The sequence below is a fragment of the Prionailurus bengalensis genome, chromosome B1, assembly GCF_016509475.1.
Source record: "Prionailurus bengalensis isolate Pbe53 chromosome B1, Fcat_Pben_1.1_paternal_pri, whole genome shotgun sequence".
NCBI lineage: Eukaryota > Metazoa > Chordata > Mammalia > Carnivora > Felidae > Prionailurus > Prionailurus bengalensis.
Window position 1 is genome coordinate 15,967,603 of NC_057344.1, and position 20,048 is coordinate 15,987,650.

General features: G+C 40.5%; 1 long non-coding RNA gene across 1 annotated transcript; it reads right to left on the reverse strand.

Annotated features, from left to right (window-relative positions):
• Positions 1 to 14: 14 nt before the first annotated feature.
• On the reverse strand, positions 15 to 17,100 carry LOC122470704. The gene is made up of 4 exons (XR_006293978.1): positions 17,051 to 17,100; positions 12,669 to 12,819; positions 8,551 to 8,769; positions 15 to 207 (listed from the first exon to the last, which is right to left on the reverse strand). It is a non-coding gene; the product is annotated as an uncharacterized LOC122470704 (long non-coding RNA).
• Between the last annotated feature and the right edge of the window lie 2,948 nt (positions 17,101 to 20,048).

Below are 20,048 nucleotides of genomic sequence, written 5' to 3' on the forward strand. Positions count from 1 at the left end.
CCATATCCAGAAAATGCAAGACCTGGCATGCAAAACCAGAAGGATTTTACTTTAATCTTAAGTCGGGGGAACGACAGGTGGTACACGGGGAAGTGACATGATGACATTTGCAGTTTAGAAGGGTCATCCACATAGCACTGTGTGCCGGTCCAAGAAGAGGTGGGCAGACTGGAGGCAGGTAGACCAGCTCCGAGGGCCTGCTGCAATCTAGGAGAGGAGAAACAGTGTCTGATCAAAATGAGAGAGGACGGAGAAGATGGGTGAGATGGCCAGGAAGTAGTCTCTACATTCCTTGGTGACCAGTTAAGTGCGAGACGAGGAAGAATGGGAATCTAGGATGCTTTTTAGTTTTATCTGATTTGGACAGACGCCGAGAGAGAGACAGGAGACCTGGGAGGTGGAGCAGGCATTGAAAGTAGTAAGTTTGAGGTGAAGCTTATAACACACGTATGCGTCTGACACTCAAGCAAAAGAGGTCTGAGCTAGCCAGGTAGATATGAGAGTCACCAGCACAGAAGTGACATTGAAGCTATGCGTGTGCGTGAACGCGCTTCTAAGAACGTATAAATGAGAATAGCATCTGGGCAGTATTGGCATGTAACGAATGAGAAGCTAGAACCCACCATGGAACCTATAAAGAAGCAGCCGGAGAGGAGAGTGGAAAACCAAAAGAATGTGACGTCGTACAGTAAAGCCAAGAGTAAATACAGATTTAGGAAGAAGTGGGTGTTCGGTAGAGGTAAATGTTCCAGAGAAGTCATATAAACCAGGGACTGGAGAACATGCCTTTTGTCTGGCATCGTGGAGCGTGGAGGTCCCAGGAGACCTCAACAAGAGTAACTCCAAGGGGAAGGAGAACCAAAGCCGGTGGATTGTGTCGCGAATGAGAGAGTGGAGAGCAAATGGCACTTCAGAAAGAGTCTGCCAGGGACACAGAAGGTAGAAAGATGCTGGAAGAGAATCTAGGTTTGCAGGAAAGGTTTTCGCCATGTTCACCCAGGAGTCTGGAAATAAGCAAACACAGCAGGGTGCAATCGCCCAAGTAAATTACGTTGAAGTTGAATTCTGGTTTAAAATTGAGAGGTAGATTGTTATGCTAAGTGAAATAAGTCCTACAAGAGAAAGACAGATACCATATGTTTTCACTCTTATGTGGATCCTGAGAAACTTAACAGAAGACCATTGGGGGAGGGGAAGGAAAAAAAAAAAGTTAGGGAGGGAGCCAAACCATAAGAGACTCTTAAAAACTGAGAATAAACTGAGGGTTCATGGGGGGGGGTGGGAGGGAGGGGGGTGGGAGGGAGGGGGGTGGGTGATGGGCATCGAAGAGAGCACCTGTTGGGATGAGCACTGGGTGTTGTATGGAAGCCAATTTGACAATAAATTTCATATAAATAAATAAATAAATAAAATTGAGAGGTAGAAAGTAAGTGCTGGCCAAGATGCCCCACTCCTTTGAGGTCACCAATCGGAAATATTTGACAACTGGGGCGCCTGGGTGGCTCAGTCGGTTGGGCGTCCGACTTCGGCTTAGGTCCTGGTCTCACTGTTCATGAGTTCGAGCCTCGCATTGGGTTCTGTGCTGACAGCTCAGAGCCTAGAGCCTCCCTCAGATTCTGTGTCTCCCCCTCTCTCTGCCCCTCCTATACTCATGCTCTGTCTCTCTCTATCTCTCTATAATAAATAAATGTTTAAAAAAATTTTTTAACAACAACAAAAAAGAGAACTATTTGACAACTACTTAGTCTTCCAGGAACACCTATTGAAAGAGCCTCGGTCATTCGCTTCCAGACCTATTGCTCAAGCACCGCAGCTTGGTTGGTTGATTTTTCACTGAGTTTGCCTGAGTGGGTTTCCCACTCTCCATGTTGTGAGAAGATCCACGTCAGCTTTTATCTCTGAAGAGAGAACAGTCCAGCAAACAGGGACCTGATGTGCACCTAATGTAGTATGAAATCAATCTGTTGACCACCAGACGGAGAAATGCAGGACTTCTGATCATCTGTGTGTTGGGAAGCAACACAGAGAGAATTTCTGCCCAATGGAGAAGAACATTCTAGGTGATTCTGAACCTATGTCTGTTGAGGGATTGTGGAAGATGTCAGGGACCCAGGAGCACTGAGTCCTGTCAATGGCTTGTATTACTTTAAGTACCTAGATCTATAGTACTAGTCACAGGACAATATTTAACAAATGTTACAGTATATGTTTCCTTAAGTTAATTTACATAAATGTAAACACATTCCACATTACTACAAATATTCTGCATTTAGCTATAGCTTAGGGGTATTTTTTGGTTCAAAGAATATTAGTTGGTCTCTTGGAACCCTACAGAACAAAGTATCATAATGATATAAACTTTTTCCCACCTTTCAGAGAAGTGCAAGTCTTTATTTACACGTATACTCACTAAGTTTCACATCAGTAAAATAAACTGATAAAATAGTATGAAGCGTAAAGCATTCTTCCATTTAACAAAACTTCCTAAAGTTATTTTCACAGTGTTTGAGAGGACTCTAAGGGCAAATCACAGTAAAACATTCGGGAGTCTTTTTCCTCTCAAATCCTAACATCAAATGTGGTGTTTATGTTAGAAAGACTGCCAAAGCAGACTGCAACCTTACACTTAGACATAAATGAACTCCTCTCTTCCAGTCATAAACAAAACCGAAAGCTTCAAGCCAAAGATCCCTCCCAAAGCAGGCTTTAGTCACTCTTTCCCAAAAACCTAGGCACATACATTATATATCACAGGGCCTAGTCTCAGCTGGGGTTTGGAATTTCCTTTCTTGGTTCTACCAATTGGAGTGAAGAAAACTAATCCCTTCAGTGTCGGAACACACTGTCAAGCTATTCTAAATCACTATGGGCTAGAAATCTCCTGAGTTTTCTTCTCGTGATTCAAAACCAGATATCAAGACCAGGCTAAAAATCATGTTGACAAGTAAATTAGGAAGAAAGAATAAAATGTTAATGGAAAGCGAGCTGAGTGAGAGTCTCTGTGTCCCTCTTCAAATCAAGCCCACGGATATAGTCCAAGAGCTTGTGATGTCCTCTTTGGCCCGGTGGTCAGAAATAGGCATCTGAAATTCTAGTATGTGACTCACTGGCTGTTTCACTCTGGGTCCCTCTCTGGGCTTCTGTCTCTCACACACAGAATGAGGGGATTTGCCTGCAGCAATGCTAAGAGGTCTTTGCCTTAACTTTGAAAATCGCTGGGGTTTTTTTCACTAGTTAATACATATCTTAAACATGCCTCTAAGTCACAACAGGGCACCTGGTAGACTCATAATACATGCTCTTTAAACTAATTAACTAGTTTGGATACTGAGAACAAGAGGCTCTTTGGTAATTATATGATAAAGTATAGCTTACGAGATCTTTTTCTTTCAGAGTAGGAGAGAAAGTCACACAGTGGCAAGCAGCTGGACTAAAATATTTCTAAAATATTTCTGGTGACTCCAGCTCTGTTAGATCTGCATGGCTCAAATATCAAAGTCTCTCAGAAACATAAAGAATTCCTTTTACTCGTAAATGCCAACAGGATCTGCATGCCCCAAATGCAAAATCTGGACCACCTGGGGAATGCATTTTACAGACAAAATTGCAGAAGCATAATCCCAAACAAAGAGAACTGTAGTGGGCCTTCCAAACAGAGAAATAACCTGGGCAGCTGTGATTTTCACTTCAAATATAAAATGGAATAATAGAAAATAAAATTATACTTAAGCAGCTATGTGCAGAAAATAAAATAGGACATGCTGTAAACGGTGTAAAAGAACTAAACGCCTACCTCTATTACTTATTTTTACATTTGTTGAGCTCAGTTTTGCCATTATGGAACCTTTCACCTTGGACAAGTTAGTTTTCTATTTTTGGATTTCTCATCTAGAAAAAAGTAAAGTTTGGAGTGTGGAAAAATGGCCCAGATAAATTTGAGAGTCACCTTTAGCTCCTATGATTCTCCATAATACTACTTTTCTGGTTCCAGAGGTCACAGAGTTCATATCACAAATTGGTTTTAACATGGATGCTAATGAGGACATTATGCTAAAGCAAAAGAAGCCAGGCATGGAAGGACAAATACAGGATGATGCCTCTCATGTGAAGCATCTAAAATCATTGAAACAGAAAGTAGAAAAGTAATCATCAAGGGTGGTGGAAAGGGGCGGGAGGCGGAGGTGGTTAGTGCTTAGTGGATACAGGGTTTCAGTTTTGCAAGATGAAATGTTTTAGTCGCACAGCAACGCAATTACACTTAACACTACTGAAGTGTACACTGGAAAATTGTTAAGATGGTTAATTTAATGGTATGCATTTTTTTTACCACAATAAAAAATAATTTTGTCTTAGTATAAAGAGAAAGAAATTTAAAGCCATCCAAAATTCAACCACTGAAGGAAAAATTTCTATTAACCAGTTGATGCTTGTCTGCCAGATATGTTCACTATTATTTGCTTAAATGTTTATTTTTATTCATTTTGAGAGACAGAGAGCAAGAGAGGGGCAGAGAGAGAGTGAATCCCAAGCAGGCTCCACACCGTCAGCACAGAGCCAGATGCGGGGATCAGTTTCACGAACTGTGAGTTCATGACCTGAGCCAGTTTCAAGAGTCAGACGCTTAACCAACCGAGTCGCCCAGGGACCCCTCAACATTATTTTTTTTAACAGCTAACGAGTGCCTACCCTGTGGTTCTGTCTGCTGGAAACAAAATAATGGGCATGACATAGACCCAGCCTTCACGGGTAAGGAAGTGGCAATTACAGTAAAGGGCAGTAATAAGTTCTATGGTAAGGGGACACACAGAGAGTAATGGAAGCATAGAGAAGGAGCAAGCAAACCAGGGTAGGGATGAGGAAAAGCTTCCCATCTGAGATGTAAAAGATGAGAAGATATCAAGGCAAAAAGAAGGCAACAGCACTCTGGCCAGAAAGCACGGATGGAAGAAGTCTGGTCAAAGCCAAGCATGCTACTACCGATGGGGACAGAGGACCTTCAGAGATGAGGTGCCAAAGAGCAGCAGGGGCAGGATTACAAGGGGCTCTGGACCCCGTGTTCATGAGCCCGAACGTTTTCTTTTTTTCTTTCCTTTTTTTAAATGTTTATTTATTTTTGAGAGAGAGAGAGAGAGAGAGACAGAGTGCGAGTGGGGGAAGGGCAGAGAGAGAGAGGGAGATACAATCTGAAGCAGGCTCCAAGCTCTGAGCTGTCAGCACAGAGCCTGATGTGGAGCTGGAACCTACGAACCATGAGATCGTGACCTGAGCCGAAGTCCGGCGCTTAACCATCTGAGCCACCCAGTCGCCCCAAGCCCGAACATTTTCTAAATGCTGTTGCTCCGATGGAGAGCGGTAAGTGTGGAACGGACAAGATTAGATTTGAATTTTGAAAGATCTCTTGGCTTGGATGCAGAGAATGGATGGTAGGGGTCACACTCAGTCGAGGGAGACCCGTTAGGTGGCGGTGAGCCAGCATGATGAGACAGGTAAAGGCACAGCCACGGTCATGCTGCATTTGCAGTTTGGGACTTAAGTTTTTTCACTTAGTATTCCATAATTAGCATTTTCCCATTTCAGGAAAAAAAAATTGTGGTAATCCTTTCTGATGGCTGCATGGTATTTCATGGTATGGAAATTCTATGATTGATTTAACTACTCGTCTATGTTTGAATGTTGTTTCCAAGTTTTTGTGATTCTTTTTATTTTTTATTAAAAAATATTTTAAGTTTATTGATTTATTTTGAGAGAGACAGAGACAGCGCAATTGGGGAGGGGCAGAGAGAGAGGGAGATAGAAAATCCCAAGCAGGCTCTGTGCTGCCAGGGCAGAACCTGATGCAGGGCTTCAACCCGTGAAACTGAGAGATCATGACCTGAGCTGAAACCAAGAGTCAGATGCTTAACGGACTGAGCCATCCAGGCACCCCTAAGTTTTTGTTATTCTGAAACAAGAGGGATGATTATTTTGGTACAAGATCCTTATCTACATTTTAAAAATATTTTCATAATTGTTCAGATTATATAATGCCTTGCAGCAATGGCAGAAGATATGTAAAAGAGATGATTATAATCCAGGCATAGAAGGCAATGTTACCAAAGGGGTGTGTGTGTGTGTGTGTGTGTGTGTGTGTGTGTGGGTACACAGCTTTACTTTGTCCTAAAAGGCCATTCTGGATGCCAGACCTTCCAAAGAAGGTATAAATAACATTCTCCATATTGCACAGGACAGGGGAGACTGTGGGTTTGAGCTCCACAGTGCAGTTGCTCTATCCAGGCAAAAGGTCAAGTGCTGCAGAAGACCAAAGCTAAAAATAAAGTGTGGCACTGGGAACATTAAGGAGCTGTTTCAGGGAGCATTAAGGGAGAAGTGAATCATACTAAATTCGCACATGTGTATCCTCCCAAGACACTGTGTAACCTCCTCAGCCAGGGAAAGTAGACCAATTCTTACTTGAAACGAATTTTAATAATAATTCTAATAATTTTAGTAACAAGACAGAGAAGTTTCATTCCTGTCACACTCTGTTCCCAAAGGCCAAATTCTCACGAACCATCTATGGACCAGGCTAGCCCATGTCCATGAACACGGGTCCTGAGAGAGATACAGCACCACGAAGGTGAGGAATCTGAGTCTCCCTGAAAGTTTACCAATGGTCAGCGGACTAGAAGACTATCGTAGCCATGTGGAGGGTCCGTACAAACTGTGCATGGACTTGGAGAGGATTTTGATCCCTTCATCACTGTCCTGGAGGTTCCACAGGAACTCCAGATAACTACTGTCAGTTGCATTGCATATAAGATTGCGTCTCTTCAGGAAATCATTAAAGGATTCCTCCTTCAGATGCGAGTCAAATTTTTTCAGGACTGAAAAGAAATCTTCTTTTCCAATGTCTGCGAGAAAGAGAGAGACAGAGGGACAGAGCAGAGAGACAAGAGACAGAGAGGGATCGAACACCAGTACTTTACAGAGTTTCCATGTGAATCATAGATTTGGGTTTTTTAATTTTTTCTCCTTACTAAGAGTCATGGGGAAGATGGTGGAGAACAATTTGGGGAATTTATTCAGCATATTTTTTAGAACATCTACTATGTAAGTATAAAATACAATGGGGTTATAAAGTTATAGTGACTGTCTTCTTATGGCTTACAATATAATTGCAGAGCTAAAACTCCACGATAACAATTATTACAAGTATGCAAGGTAACGATTACCTATCAGGTGCTACAACAGCCCCCAAGAGGCGGGGCTCACTTCCTGCTGGGACATCTAGGAAGAAGAAGATAGCAGGGAAATTTTTTAATGAAAGGTTATTTCTTTCTAAATAGAGCCTGTATATTTAAGACTAACAATTTACAATTTTATAAAATTATATCATTCATACAATGATAAAAGGAATATATAAAAAATGCTCCACACTTAGATCACATAACTTTCCTGATTAGATAACTTAATCTATAGGTTCATTCTCAGACTTCATTTAACTCAGCTGATTCATCCCCTTTGGCAGAACTAAAAATCCAAGCGAATTAGGTCGATTTTGTATTTTGCTTACACAGTGTCCCCAGCTTGACTAGATATACTGGGATTTCTAAGGATCCAGGAAATGCTTTTCAGAGACTCACAGCAAAAGAGGAAGAAAAGCAGAGAGCTTTGATAAAAATGCAAACTGGATAATAGAGTCAGGGAACTATTTACATGAATAACAACTATGTGCCTAATGAATCTTGAAATTAGTGAAAACAACTTTAAAAAGTATTTTGGCAATACAAGGTCAAACCAGGCAAAGTCTACAGAACCTACTGGCCTCTTTGTCTTCAGGTTGGTTTAAAAAATGCAATTCCAGTGGTAAGCATTTACTAAATGCTAACTATGGTTTCCCAGTGGCGGTTATAAAGGTTAGTAAGACAAAGGCCCAAACTTCAGGAACTACTGTCTAGTAGGGAAAGTGGACATGCCAATACAGGTTAAATAACATAATAGCATTTGCAAACATTCAACTGATTTTTAAAACCATTAAGATTGATAAATCCAAGGGTTGGCAAGTAAGTATTAGAGGCTGAATTGTGCTCCCCTAAAATTCACATATTGATATTCTAACCCGCAGGATAACTCAGAACGTGACTGTATTTGGAAATAGGACTGTTTAAAAGGTAATTAAGGTAAAATGAGGTCAAAAGAGTGAGCCCTAATCCAATATGGCCAGTGTCCTTATAAGAAGAGGAGGGGTGCCTGGGTGGCTCAGTTGGTTAAGCGTTGGACGTCAGCTCAGGTCATGATCTTGTGGTTCATGAGTTCAAGACTGGCGTTGGGCTCTGTGTTGACAGCTCAGAGCCTGGAGCCTGCTTCAGATTCTGTGCCTCCCTCTCTCTCTCTCTGCCCCTCCCCTGCTCACACTCTGTCTCTCTCTCTCTCAAAAAATAAACATTAACAAAAAGAAGAAGAGGAGGAGGAGATCAAGACACAGACACAGAGGCAAGACCTTGTGAGGACATGGGGAGAAGACAGCCATCTCCCAGCCAAAGAGAGAGGCCTCAGAGGAAACCGACCTACCAAAACTTTGATCTTGATCTTCTAGTCTCCAGAAATACGAGAAAGTAAATTTCTGTTGTTTAGGCCAGTCTGCTATTCAGTTATAGCAGCTTCAGCAAGCTCATACAGCAAAGATAGCGGCAGAGGAAACTTTTCTACATTGCTGGTTAATAGACCGTTACAATCATTTTGGAGAGGCAGGAGCCCTGGTAGCCAACAATTTCATCTGAAGTGTCCACCCTGCAGAAAGTCTCACAAATATGTCCAAGAAAACATGTAGACGGTTGTTCAGTGCAGCATTACCTCTAATTGTGAAGACCTTGAACCAAATAACCCTTTCTTGGTAGGAAAAGAAACTGGTTTATTTCATTCATACAATGGAATAGTAAAGAATTAGAATGACTGAACTCATGTGCGTGCCTATACCCACATGGATAAATCTCCAAGCCAATGCTCAGTGAAAAAAAAAATTGCAAAGGTATTTGTAGGTTTAATAACATTTGTGTGTAATTTTAAAACAGAGTTGTATATGGGGGGGCCTGGGTGGCTCAGTCGGTTAAGCGTCCGACTTTGGCTCAGGTCATGATCTCACGGTTGGTGGATTCAAGCCCCGCGTTGGGCTCTGTGCTGACAGCTCAGAGCCTGGAGCCTGCTTTGGATTCTCTCTCCCTCTCTTCCTGCCTCTTCCCTGTTCATGCTCTCTCTTTCTCTCTCACTCTCAAAAATAAATAAACATTTAGGGGCGCCTGGGTGGCGCAGTCGGTTAAGTGTCCGACTTCAGCCAGGTCACGATCTCGCGGTCCGTGAGTTCGAGCCCCGCGTCAGGCTCTGGGCTGATGGCTCAGAGCCTGGAGCCTGTTTCGGATTCTGTGTCTCCCTCTCTCTGTGCCCCTCCCCCGTTCATGCTCTGTCTCTCTCTGTCCCAAAAATAAATAAACGTTGAAAAAAAATTAAAAAAAACATAAATAAACATTTAAAAAAATTTTTTAAGAAACAGAGTTGTATGTATTGCTTATGGATACATACAAATGTTTAAATTATAAATACATACACGGACATGAAAGGTAACTAAGATAAGACTGTAGTTAAGAATACAGACTGGAGCTCCCTTGCTTACCAGTTACATAAACTTTGATAACTTCAATCTCTCTGTGCCTCAGTTTCCTCATCTGTAAAATGAAGTTAATAATAGTGCCTATCTCATTGAATTGTTGGGAAGTCTACATGAGAAAATGTATAGAAAATGTTTAGGGGTGCCTGGGTGGCTCAGTCGGTTGAGCATCTGACTTCGGCTCAGGTCATGATCTCACGGTCCATGGGTTCAAGCCTCACGTCAGAGCCTGGAGCCTGCTTCAGATTTTGTATCTCCCTCTCTCTCTCTGCCCCTCCCCATCTCATGCTCTGTCTCTCTCTCAAAAATAAATAAACCTTAAAAAAAATTTTTTTTAAACAAAAAAAATGTTTAGCTTGGTGCTTGGCTCATAGTAAATGCTCAATATATATTAGCTTACTGGGTAAAATACTAACTTAGTAAATAAACATATGTTCAACTATACAGGTAACCAAATGTAAACAAAGTAAAATAAAATTGAGTGGTTATTTTTGGCCAAGCTTTATCTTGAAATGAAAATACTGTATTATGACAGGTGGGCACCTGGGTGGCTCAGTCGGTTAAGCATATGACTTCAGCTCAGGTTATGATCTCATGGTTTGTAAGTTTGAGTCCCACATTGGGTGAACTCATGCCCTGCTTTGGGTGAACATGAGCCTCACTTCAGGTGAGACCCGCTTCTCTCTCCCTGTCTCTCTCTCCCTGTCTCTCTCTCCCCATCTCTCTCTCTGCCCCTCACTCACTTGCGCCCTCTATCTCCCTGTCTCAAAAAAAAAAAAAAAAAGAGGGGCACCTGGGTGGCTCAGTCAATTGGGTGTCCAGCTTCGGCTCATGTCATGGTCTTGTGGTTTGTGAGTTCAAGCCCCACATTGGGCTCACTGCTGTCAGTGAAGACCATGCTTCAGATCCTCTGTTCCTCTCTCTCTGCCCCTCCCTGGCTTGCACTATCTCAAAAATAAACATGAAAAAAGAAAGAAAGAAAGAAAATATTATGATAGGCAATGTACTGTGATAGGCAATCTCTAGACCTTGGTACATGCACCCTTGAATAATGCCCTCCCCCTGAGTGTGGCCTGCATCTACTGACTTGCTGTAACAAACAGAAAATGGCAACATCATGGGACGTTGCTTCCAAAATGAAGTTATAAAAAGAGCGAGGCTTCCTTCTCAGGCACTCTCTTTCTCTTGCTTACTTGTTCTGAGGCAAGCCAGCTGCTTGCTATGTTGTGAACTGCCCTATAAAGTGGCCCATGTGCCAAGGAACAAATGTGTCTGGTCATCAGCCAGTGAGCGAACTTAGATGTGGCTCCTCCCCAAGTTGAGCCTTGATTCATCACTCCTAGCCAATAGCTGAACTGCAGTCTCATGAGATCCCTTGAGCCAGAAACACCCAGCCCAGATCCCTGACCAACAGAAACTGTGAGAGAATAAATCTTATTGTTTCCAGCTGACAAATTTTGAGGACTACTTTGTTAATGTGCACTAGATAACTAATACACCCAATATAGGCCAGGGTGAAAGCTAATGCTGTGCACATTGATAGTGTTAGTAAGAATGTGAATGGGTATAAATTTCTTGAGAGCAATTTTGGCACTATTCCTGAAGATATTTAAATTTTTTTCACCCTAAAAATGAAAATTTGCGCTAAGGAAATACGATCACAAAAATTGAGGTATATTTTTTAAAGTATTCAATGTAATAAATAAAACAGCGAATAACTGGTAACAACCTACATGCCCAACACTGATTGGGAAATTGTGATATAATAAGAAATACAGATTTTAGTCTTTAAGTCTGGCTCCTGGCCAGAGCTCCTAAAACTTTTGGCATTTCCTAAGTGATAAAGGTTCTAGGAGAATCTTTTGTTCTAACGTTTGGTCTTTGACTCCAGTTCCTGCCCCAGAGTTCCAAAATCCCTTAAAATTTCCCGGGTGATACTTGCGTCTCCTGTTCTAATGAGGCAAATCTTGGTGGGCTCCTGGATAGCTTCAGGATGGGGGCTGGTCACCAGAAAGACCAAGCTTAAAATGTCCCGGCCCATCTCCCATCCTTGGGCTAGGGCCTGGGGATTGAGTTAATAATCCATCCTGCACATATTACAAAGCTTCCAAAAATATTTCTAAAGTATGGGGTTTGGAGAGCCTCTGAGTTGGTAAACATGTGTTGGTGTTGGGAGGGGGGCATGCCCAGAGACAGCATGGAAGCTCTGAATCCCTTCCCCCCTACTCCCATTCCTTGTCTTATGCATTTCTTCCATCTGCCCGTTCCTGAGTTGTATCCTTTTATAACAAACCAGTAATCTAGTAAGTAAACTGTTTTCCTGAGGTCTGTGAGCCATTCTAGAAAGCTACTAAATGCAAGGAGGGGTCATGACTTACAGCTGATTGATCAGAAGCACAAGTGACAACTTGGGGTTGGTGTCTGGAGTTGGGGATGAGGGCAGTCTTGTGTGACTGAGGTCTTAACCTGTAGGATCTGATGCTAACTCCAAGTAGGAAAATTTAATTAAATGGCAGGACACCCAGTTGGTGGTGTCCACAGAGAACTGGAGAATTGCTTGGTGTGGGAAAAACCCACACACATTTGGTGACCGGATGTGAAGTATTGAGTGGAGAATGTTGAGAATAAAGTAGAAAAAATGGAAATTTTTCCTTTCAGGAATGGGAAATAAGTTATGGTATATCATTTGATAAAATCTTAAGCATACATGAAAATCATGCTAAAGTTCTAGTTAATGATTTGTTGAAATATCCACAATCTAATAATAACTATGTTCACAAAATAAAAATAATTGGGGTAATCCTAATTTTTCATTTATTTAATTTTTAAAAGACTAAATATGTACCATCATGATCATAGCAAAGATCTCGAGTGATTAAGTTATTAGGTGATTTACATTTTCTTGGGTATATTTTTCCATAGGTTCAAATTTTTATATAATGAATATGTACTATTTTTTTAATTTGGAAAATCTTTAAGTGTGAAATAATTAAATATGGAACTAGTATAATTCTTAAAATACATTTACCTTGCCTATTTTTTCTGGATCATATTTTTCAAATTCTCTCATGTTCCTGAATCCCTCTCTGAACTTGTCTTTCAGCCACTTTTTTAATCAAGTAAATCTTCTTGTTCTTCCTCTATTTTTGGTATTTTTCTGACATGGCTTCCAGATATCACTGAAAAGGAAAGACGCCAAAGTAAATTTTGACTAAAGTTGCAGGATATAAAATTAATATATAGAAATGCATTTCTATACACTAACTTCAAAGTAGCAGAAAGAGTAATTAAGAATGTTTTCCCATTTACAATTGCACCCAAAAGAATACATTTCTATACACTAACTTCAAGTAGCAGAAAGAGTAATCAAGAAAACAATCCCCGGGATAGAAGGAACATACTTAAAGATCATAAAAGCCATTTATGAAAAGCCCACAGCTAACATCATCCTCAACGGGGAAAAACTGAGAGCTTTTTCCCTGAGATCAGGAACACGACAAGGATGCCCACTCTCACCGCTGCTGTTTAACATAGTGCTGGAAGTTCTAGCATCAGCAATCAGACAACAAAAGGAAATCAAAGGCATCAAAATTGGCAAAGATGAAGTCAAGCTTTCGCTTTTTGCAGATGACATGATATTATACATGGAAAATCCGATAGACTCCACCAAAAGTCTGCCAGAACTGATACAGGAATTCAGCAAAGTTGCAGGATACAAAATCAATGTACAGAAATCAGTTGCATTCTTATACACTAACAATGAAGCAACAGAAAGACAAATAAAGAAAGTGATCCCATTCACAATTGCACCAAGAAGCATAAAATACCTAGGAATAAATCTAACCAAAGGTGTAAAGGATCTGTATGCTGAAAACTATAGAAAGCTTATGAAGGAAATTGAAGAAGATTTAAAGAAATGGAAAGACATTCCCTGCTCATGGATTGGAAAAATAAATATTGTCAAAATGTCAATACTACCCAAAGCTATCTACACATTCAATGCGATCCCAATCAAAATTGCACCAGCATTCTTCTCAAAACTAGAACAAGCAATCCTAAAATTCATATGGAACCACAAAAGGCCCCGAATAGCCAAAGGAATTTTGAAGAAGAAGACCAAAGCAGGAGGCATCACAATCCCAGACTTTAGCCTCTACTACAAAGCTGTCATCATCAAGACAGCATGGTATTGGCACCAAAACAGACACATAGACCCATGGAATAGAATAGAAACCCCAGAACTAGACCCACAAACGTATGGCCAACTCATCTTTGACAAAGCAGGAAAGAACATCCAATGGAAAAAAGACAGCCTCTTTAACAAATGGTGCTGGGAGAACTGGACAGCAACATGCAGAAGGTTGAAACTAGACCACTTTCTCACACCATTCACAAAAATAAACTCAAAATGGATAAACGACCTAAATGTGAGACAGGAAACCATCAAAACCTTAGAGGAGAAAGCAGGAAAAGACCTCTCTGACCTCAGCCGTAGCAATCTCTTACTCGACACATCCCCAAAGGCAAGGGAATTAAAAGCAAAAGTGAATTACTGGGACCTTATGAAGATAAAAAGCTTCTGCACAGCAAAGGAAACAACCAACAAAACTAAAAGGCAACCAACGGAATGGGAAAAGATATTCGCAAATGACATATCGGACAAAGGGCTAGTATCCAAAATCTATAAAGAGCTCACCCAACTCCACACCCGAAAAACAAATAACCCAGTGAAGAAATGGGCAGAAAACATGAATAGACACTTCTCTAAAGAAGACATCCGGATGGCCAACAGGCACATGAAAAGATGTTCAGCGTCGCTCCTTATCAGGGAAATACAAATCAAAACCACACTCAGGTATCACCTCACGCCAGTCAGAGTGGCCAAAATGAACAAATCAGGAGACTATAGATGCTGGAGAGGATGTGGAGAAACGGGAACCCTCTTGCACTGTTGGTGGGAATGCAAATTGGTGCAGCCGCTCTGGAAAGCAGTATGGAGGTTCCTCAGAAAATTAAAACTAGACCTACCCTATGACCCAGCAATAGCACTGCTAGGAATTTATCCAAGGGATACAGGAGTACTGATGCATAGGGCCACTTGTACCCCAATGTTCATAGCAGCCCTCTCAACAATAGCCAAATTATGGAAAGAGCCTAAATGTCCATCACTTGATGAATGGATAAAGAAATTGTGGTTTATATACACAATGGAATATTACGTGGCAATGAGAAAAAATGAAATATGGCCTTTTGTAGCAACGTGGATGGAACTGGAGAGTGTGATGCTAAGTGAAATAAGCCATACAGAGAAAGACAGATACCATATGGTTTCACTGTTATGTGGATCCTGAGAAACTTCACAGGAACACATGGGGGAGGGGAAGGAAAAAAAAAAAAGAGGTTAGAATGGGAGAGAGCCAAAGCATAAGAGACTGTTAAAAACTGAGAACAAACTGAGGGTTGATGGGGGGTGGGAGGGAGGAGAGGGTGGGTGATGGGTATTGAGGAGGGCACCTTTTGGGATGAGCACTGGGTGTTGCATGGAAACCAATTTGTCAATAAATTTCATAAAAAAATAAAAAAATTAAAAAAAAAGTATATAAACTGGAAAAAAAAAAAAGAAAACAATCCCATTTACAATTGCACCCAAAAGAATAAAATACCTTGGAATAAACTTAACCAAAGAGATGAAAGACCTGTACTCTTAAAACTATAAGACACTGATGAAAGAAATGAAGATGACACAAACAAATGGAAAGATATACCATGCTCATGGATTGGAAGAATTCATATTGTTAAAATGTCCATACTACACAAAGCAATCTACAGATTCAACGCAATCCCTATCAAAACATCAATAGTATTTTTATATAACTAGAACAAATAATCCTAACATTTGTATGGAACCACAAAAGACTCCAGATAGCCAAGTAATCTTGAGAAAGAAGAACAAAGCTGGTGGTATCAGATTCTAGATTCCAAGATATGCTACAAAGCTACAGTCATCAAAAAAAGATTGATACTGGCATAAAAATAGACATATAGATCAGTGGGACAGTCAACTAATGTATGGCAAAGGAGGCAATAATAAACAACAGGAAAAAGACAATCTTTTCCATAAATGATGTTGGGAAAACTGGACAGCTATATATGCAAAAGAATGAAACCGGACCACTTTCTTTCACCATACACAAAAATAAACTGAAAATGGATTAAATACCTAACTGTGAGACCTGAAACCATAAAACTCCTAAAAGAAAACATAGGCAGTAATCTCTTGGGCATCACCCTAAGCAACCTATTCATGGGTCTGTCTCTTCAGGCGAGGGAAACAAAGGCAAAAATAAACTATTGGGACTACACCAAAATAAAAAGCTTTTGCACAGCTAAGGAAACCATGAACAAAATGAGAAGGCAATGTAGTGAATGGGAGAAGATATATGCAAATATCAGATATATCCAATAAGGGATTAATATTCAATGTATATAAAGAACTTTACAACCCCCCAAAAATAAGTGTAGTAAAAAATAGGTAGAGGACCTGAATAGACATTTTTTTCAGTGAAGACATACAGATGGCCAACAGACACATGAGAAGATGCTCAACATCACTCATCATCAGGAAACTAAAACTCAAAACCACAGTGAGATATCACCTCATACCAGTCATAATGGCTAGTATCAAAAAGACAAACAAACAAACAAGCGTTGGCAAGGATGTGGAGAAAAGGCAACAGTTGTGCACTATTGGTGGGGATGTAAATTGGTGCCACCACTGTAGAGGTATAGAGGTCCTCAAAAAATTAAAAATAGAGGAGTGTCTGGGTGGTTCAGTCAGTTAAGCATCAAACTCTAGGTTTTGGTTCAGGTCATGATTTCACTTTTTGTGAGATTGAGCCCCATGTTAGGCTTTGTGCTTTTAGCACAGAGCCTACTTAGGATTCTCTCTCTCCCACTCTCTCTCTCTCTGCCCCTCCCCAGCTCATGTACACTCATACCTGCACATGCTCTCTATCTCAAAATAAATACACACAAACAAACAAACAAACAAACAAACAAACAAACAGAAGTTATTTAAAAATTAAAAACAGAAAGACCACATGATCCAGTAATTCCTTTACTGGGTATTTACCCAAGGAAAATGAAAAAATTAATTGAAAAAAGATATATTCACTCCTATGTTTATTGCAGCATTAGGTACAATGGCCAAGATACGGAAGCAACCCAACTGTCCATCAACAGATGAATGGATAAAGAAGAGGTATGTGTATACACACACACACACATATACATCATTTGCGACAACATGGATGGATATATATATAGAATATATATATATGTATATTCCATTATATATATGTATATGTATAATGGAATATTACTCAGCCATAAAAAAGAATGAAATCTTACCATTTGCGACAACATGGATGGACCTGGAAGGTATTAAACCAAGTGAAATAAGTCAGACAGAGCAAGACAAATGCCATGTGATTTCACTTACATGTGGAATCTAAAAAAACAAGCAAACAAACAGACTCTTAAATACAGAAAACTAATTAGTGGTTGGGGGGGTTGGGAGGGAGGGAGTGGGGAGTGGGGGGATGGACAAAATAGGTGAAGAGAATTGAGAGGTACAAACTTCTGGTCATAAAATAAGTAAGTCATGAAGATAAAATGTACAGCAGAAGGAATATAGCCAATAACGTTGTAATAATGTTGAATCGTGACAGATGATAATTATGCTTATCGTGGTGAGCAGTGAGTGATGTATAGTATTGTTGAATCACTATCTGTACACCTTAAATACAACACTGTATGTCAGCCGTACTTTAATAGTAAAGTTTTTGAAAATTATATAAAATCTCAAAAAGGTAATTAGGTTTCAAAAGTAATATAAAAACAGGGAGGGGGACAAAACATGAGACTCTTCAATATGGAGAACAAACAGAGGGTTACTGGAGGGGTTGTGGGAAGGGGGGAGGGGCTAAATAGGTAAGGGGCATTAAGGAATCTACTCCTGAAATTATTGTTGCACTATACGATAACTAACCTGCATGTGAATTTACAAAAATAAATTAGAAAAAAGGTAATTAGGTTTGACCCTTTGCACGTAGTATCATTTTACTTCAGGAAATTAAAGATTTAAATAAGCTTACATAAAATCCAAAATGTATTTATTTGGGCCAGAATTTCTTTACCCAGGGTCTGTGAACATCTGGGGCTCACAAATGTGTTTCAAGTTGCAATTCACGAAACTGTATGCAAAATATCAAGTGTATGTGGATCTTCATAGAAAGTGAATTCACAGTTTAATCAGGTTCTCAGTCAGGTCTCTAATTGCGGTGACAACTATCCTGGCTTACCCACTACTGTGGCTTTTAGCCACACAAAGCCCCGAGTCCTGAGAGCTCCTCAGTCTCAGACAAAAAAATGGAACAGGTGGTCACCCTTCCGCAATCCAAGAAAGATCGATAAAAAATAATCGATTAAAAATAATTCAAAGATTTATTTTCATTTCAGTCGAAGGTATGAGTAAAACTTAGAAGATTACTTCTCAAGTCATAGAATGCTGCTCTTTCTTCTTATTTAACCCATGTCCTGAGAATGACTTTGTATATAAACCAAAACTACGATTTGGTTTATGACCCCCTCTGCGATTTGTCAATGACCCCCTCGTTACCATGAACCCTTACCTTTCATCACGTGTATTTTACTAGACTGAGATGTGATTACCTGGCAAGGTCACTACCCCAGATCAATCCAAAAGGAAAAACACGTTATCACGTAAGAATCCTGATCTATGGTGTGATAGGGAACTCGGGGGCTCTCAGTTGGTTGAGGTGTCAGACTGCATCCAAATCGTGTAAGTTAAGCTAATTTCTGCCCTCATCGGAGGCAGGCTAGAAGTCAGGAGAACCATCCCGGGAGAGGCCTCTCCATGTTCCCACCACGGCGTGTGGGGAAGGATGGGGCCTGTGCACTCCTGGGAGGGGCCTGGTCTCACAAGGCATACTCAAATTACAGTATCTCTTTTGATTTCTACTTTTAATCCACTAGCCTTTGGTAAGGTCTTCTTGAACAGCCTACTTTGTCTCAGTGGTGCCTCAGAGAATCTTAGGAAGACCTTTAGGCCACCACCGGGGAGAGCAGTCCTTCTGAGGGGGATTTTCCAGTCCAGCTGATTCAACGAGGACATTCTCTTTTCAGTGCTCACCCTGGACATTCTGGTTTTGTTCTCCGAAGAAAGGTGACTTTTGTCACATGCACACACTTTACGATGTCAAAGTATAAACATAGGTGGCTTTCTCCATCTGTTTAGTTTTTACCTGAAACTTTTATGTTTTTCCATGATCCATCGTGATCCTCAATCCCCAGTTTTTTAAGAGTTACACCTATTCCGTTACCATCATACCTGCATTAGTTGAAATGACGCATATAATTTAATATGTAAGTTTTATGAAACCGTAAGTACATGATCTCAAGATGGCAAATGTCAGACGTTTGGGCCACCACTTTCCCCTTGAGGACCCAAATCAGATACCACTATTAATCATAGTGTTCTTTTTGTTAAGCCTAAACTCAGCCTCAGAAATTTTCTCAACTTCTACCAGACGTCTGGCAATGGTATACAGCATGGTATATATTTATTTCTGTATATATGTGTGTGTGTGTGTGTGTGTGTACACATATGTATACACACAGACATAAACACATATACACATACATAGTAGATATGTCTATTCTTATCATTTTTATTTTATTTTATTTTAATTTTTTTTAACATTTATTTATTTTTGAGACAGAGAGAGACAGAGCATGAACAGGGGAGGGGCAGAGAGAGAGGGAGACACAGAATCTGAAACAGGCTCCAGGCTCTGAGCTGTCAGCACAGAGCCAGACGTGGGGCTTGAACTCACGGACCGTGAGATCGTGACCCGAGCCGAAGTCGGATGCTTCACCGACTGAGCCACCCAGGCGCCCCTATTCTTATCATTTTTAAAATGAACAAGTGTTTAAAAATTCTATGCCAGGCATGTGTCCTGATTTTGAGTTAAAAAAAATATCATCACTGTATGCACACCACATATACCCCTACATACATAATTATGGAGAAATATATCCACAATGCTTTGCCCTCAGAGAATGACCATAAACCTTTGGCTTATTAACAGGTTCATCTTACCCTTCCTGATATCCAATATACGAGAATCATCCTGAACTCGAGGTAAAGATCAGAAATAAAGAATACAAGTGAAGCAGCACACACATGATGGGTCAATGGCACAGGCTCTGGAGTTCAACACTGAGTAGGCTAGGAGTCTACGTCCTGACTCAGCAGCTTGTAAGTTCTTCTCATTTTCTCTCGAGTCTCAGTCTCTTCACTTATGAAATGGAGAGAATAATCCCT